Source organism: Neophocaena asiaeorientalis, unplaced genomic scaffold, assembly GCF_003031525.2.
Source record: "Neophocaena asiaeorientalis asiaeorientalis breed wild unplaced genomic scaffold, Neophocaena_asiaeorientalis_V1.1 scaffold126, whole genome shotgun sequence".
Lineage (NCBI taxonomy): Eukaryota > Metazoa > Chordata > Mammalia > Artiodactyla > Phocoenidae > Neophocaena > Neophocaena asiaeorientalis.
Window position 1 is genome coordinate 1,342,655 of NW_020174565.1, and position 4,697 is coordinate 1,347,351.

Sequence of the window (4,697 nt, forward strand, 5' to 3'; positions counted from 1 at the left end):
CGGCATGCGGGATCTTCCCAGACCGGGGCACGAACCCGTGTCCCCTGCATCGGCAGGCGGACTCTCAACCGCTGCGCCACCAGGGAAGCCCCCTCCTTTCATTTTAATTGAAGCAAGTAAATCTACTTTAGCTGTGTGTTAGTTCTTTGGAGAGGGAGATGTGGGTGGTTAACATCTGTTTGTAAGAGCTTAAGAAATTGTACCAATACTTAGCAACCTGGACTAGTAACTCCAAGCTCTCTAAATATCTGTATCATGGACTAGTATTTTAGTACAAGGAATGGAAGCAATGAAGGAAATCGAGAAAGGAAAGAGACGAATTAGACCAGAATGGTTTTAGTGCTCATCATCTTAATTTTATGGACGAATGTTGGAATTTGTAGAGGACGAATAGGGGAAGAAGAGCTCAGTCCTTTGGCCAGTGCCTCTTCAGGGGCCATTTTCCTTCTCCCTGCACCACTTCTAATATTCTCTCAGCTTCATCTCCAGTTCTTAAAGACATGTTCTGGTTCTCCCGAGGCCCCAGGTCATCCCTGCTTCTCACCATGTATTATTATGGTCAGGGATATGAATATTAGGCTATAGGCCCTGCCCGAGCCGACTTGTGCAGTCCTATATAGATGCTAGGCATTTCTAGCTTTCAGAATTGAGAAGATCTAGCTTGACTATCAGAACTCGACTGATTTGCTGACAACAGCCCTGGCACAAATAGTTTTCGACAGCAGTTATTTTACTGAGCTGAACTTTCTGAACATATCAGATCATTACTCTTAAGTACAAACATGTAGTCTTAGTGAAGTAACGGGGCACAGCCTGTATTGGATTTTGATAGTTCTGGCATTTGGTTCAGCAGTCGCTTGACCCTGAGTTAATTAGTCTGACAATTCCTGCTGGCTGTTTAATCAAACTACTGCAGCTTTCAACTTCACCAGTAATTCAGTTCATTTGTCTTTATTATGATTCCATGATTATTTCTGGCTGAAAACTAGTATTTTTGATAATTGTAATATTAGTGATGAATGGCAATAATAATGTCTGTGTAAAGAATATGCATTAGTATATCTACAATAACATCATGGGCTTTAAAAATAAATTTTTTAAAGGAAAGAAGATTGTAACTGTTTAACACACAAACTATCTTTCTTATATCTTGGTAATTTAGATCATCATCAATGACAAGAAAACATACAATCCAAGAGGAGAAAAATCAATTTCTTCCCTAAGATAATTTTAACAATTTTGAAAATTGTACAAATAATGTTATAAGAAGTATAGAATTTTTTAAAGACCCTCTTCCAATATACTTTTCCTTAACAAATCAGTCACTTATATTTTCTATGCTTTTCTCCCAGCCTTGTTTTGCATGCATAATCAATTTTAATATAGTTGCAATTACAGTGTAGATTCAATTTTGTATTCTGCTTTTTTCATTTAGCATTATTCTTCCACGATAATTTAAAGAGAGCTTTATTTAGGGTTATTTCAAATGTAGAGAATATAATTTTCTAAACTCTACTTAAGCACTCAATTTAAATATTTTAATGGCCAGCCCAAATCATCAAATGTATTCTATAAAGGGGTGGATTATACTTAATGCTTAACATTGCAGGAAGCAACTTGCATATACATAGATTACAGTCAAATGTCATATACAAGTGGAAATGAGGACATTACAGGCTGGTCGTCTTTACGTATTTGGAAATTTTTCGACAGTGAGATGTACTTCTAGAATTGGTCGGTCTGGCTGCTAAATTTTCATGCCCTGAATTATGTCAGTCAGTTGTTAAACTGTACCTTTCTGCAGATGACTTAACGTGTGCACCTCATTTACACTTGAACTTGCTATGATTCAGATAGCATTATCCTAAAGGGTGTTAAGAAACTGTTCATTTTCTGTGTCAGCGAAAAATGAGGGAAGGCCAACTACATTTCGCCTGAAGAGAGTCATGTCAGAACTAACATCTTGGCGATACAAAAATGCAAGTAAGATATTTTAAGAGGGCACATTAAAACTAATGAACTGAGGACCAATATACACTTCTCCATTGTATAAAGCAGCATCTACTGAATTTACAAACGTTAAAAGATATGCTTTATTAGTTGCTGTAGGAGTCCTGTTTCATTTTAGTTTATCAGTTAAAAAAGAAATTTGCTTTCCTTTTGTGTAATTTTTAACCCTTATTTTAAAGTTATTTATTTATTTTATATTTTATTTTTGGCTGTGTTGGGTCTTCGTTGCTGTGCGCAGGCTTTCTCTAGTTGCGGTGGGTGGGGCTACTCTTCGTTGTGGTGCGTGGGCTTCTCATTGCAGTGGCTTCTCTTGTTGCGCAGCATGGGCTCTAGGTGTGCGGGCTTCAGTAGTTGTGGCACATGGGCTCAGTAGTTGTGGCTTGGGCTCTAGAGCACAAGCTCAGTAGTTGTGGTGCATGGGCTAAGTTGCTCCACGGCATGTGGGATCTTCTCGGACCAGGGTTCGAACCCGTGCCCCCTGCATTGGCAGGCGGATTCTTAACCACTGTACCACCAGGGAAGTCCTAACCCTTATTTTAAAATGTGGTTTGAGAAGATGGATTTTAAAAATTAATTGTTCTGATATAAAATATTAAAGGAAAATTTACTATTTACTTATCTCTATGTATTTACTAAAGAAACAGAATCTGAACAATGAATGTTTTTTGCTTGACAAAGCAAGTAGTCTACTGAGGTCTTTCATAAGCAATAATGTGCTTAATCTAAAAAGCTAATATGCTACTTGGATATTTAATAATTATTGAGTTATATGCAAGAGCTGGGGAAGATTATTTCCACTTAATTCACTGTCTAGTAGGCCCTTATTAACATATGGTGTCCATTTTAATTTCTATATTTTCAGGGTAATTTTTTTTTTTAACCCAGAGAATTTAGAAAAGGGCAGTGGAATTGATGAAAGGGATGTCAATTGAAAGATTAAATTTGATTGGGTTATTTTTCCCGGAGGAGAAACTAAGATGTTTATTTATTATTCTCTTCAGGTGTACTGGTTATTATTATGGTCAACAGGAGTCATTTCAATTAGTCACCTCTATTTTATTTAGAACAGACATTCTCAAAATATGGTCCCATGACCAGCGGCATCAGCATCAGTATCACCTGGGTATCTGTGAGAAATGCAGATTCCTAGGGCTCACCCCTGAACTATTGCATCAGAAACAATACAGATGGAGCACAGAAACGGGTTTAACTAACCTTCCAGGAGATTCTGATGCACACTAAAGTTTGAGAACTAATGTTTTGTGTTTTGGGGAAAAGAACAGGTACTAAAAATAAGGATACATTTTAAAAAGAGAAAACGATTAATGAGTTTATTTTGATCTCAAGAAGAATCTTTCTAAGTAATGTGGTTATATTGTAGCAGTATATTAAAGGAAGTTTTGTATTTCTAATCATGTAGATACTTAGAAGAGAAGCAAAGAATTGCTTTATTGAGCCAGACTCGTGCAAAAAAGACCACTCTGCGCTCTGTATCTAGTCATGTGTGCAGACAGACACGTTAGTTCTTGAGGCTGCCTCAGTGAAAGGGGCATGTCTCCCAAACGGCTTAATTAGTTCCATCATTACTTTATTGACACATTTAAAAACCTGCATATCACTTTGTATATTCTTCTCAACTCCCTCTCCTCAATATGCCCCCAGGATAATTTCCATCCACTTGTTTTGAAATAATAAGTAGTATTGAATCTGGAGCTGTAAAAATGAATCAGTCTTTAAATTCCTCTCCCTCTTTTTGATCCTGTAGAATAAAATTTGTATAGAAAAGCTTTGAAAATGAAAAAGACACTCTTAGTCAAACGTAAAGTGAAAATGTAAGAAACATCTTTCTCTCTCAAATTTTTTTCAAGCTTGGGAGGTATTAGCCCAAAGATGAGAAAAGAGATGACTTTTCCTCTACTGGCTTTCCCAGGGCCCCTGGGTTTATTCTTGAAAAATGGTTTAAGTGCTATGGGCAGCTACTTTAGGTTCTTTTTTTAAATTTATTTTTGTCTGCGTTGGGTCTTCGTTGCTGTGCGCAGGCTTTCTCTAGCTGAGACGAGCGGGGGCTACTCTTCGTCGTGGTGCACGGGCTTCTCATTGCAGTGGCTTCTCTTGTTGCGGAGCATGGGCTCTAGGCATGTGGGCTTCAGTACTTGTGGTGCGGGGGCTCTAGAGCACAGGCTCAGTAGTCATGGCACATGGGCTTAGCTGCCCTGCGGCATGTGGGATCTTCCCGGACCAGGGCTCGAACCCATGTCCCCTGCATTGGCAGGCGGATTCTTAGCCACTGCACCACCAGGGAAGTCCCAACTTTAGGTTCTTGATGATTGGAAGATAGGCACAACAGGGTGAGCATTCGGGATCTCCGTCCTTTATCTTGGTCCTACTGGATACAAACTCCTGGAGGACAAGACTACATGTTCCCTCTCGTTATTTGCTATATCTTGGTACCCTGCTTGAAGTGCTACAGCCAGGAACTCAGCGAACGTATTGTTTGTGAATGAGTTTAATAGGGCTTGATGGGCGTCAGGCAAGGTTTGGTCTGTCCACACTGTTTAAATTTACAGGCTGCTCACCGGCCCTGATTCTCCTCCCTGCTTTATTTTTCCCCACAGCAATGATCATTTTCAACACTTTTTTTTTTTTTTTTTTTTTTTTTTTTTTTTTTTTTTTTTCTTCGTTTTCTT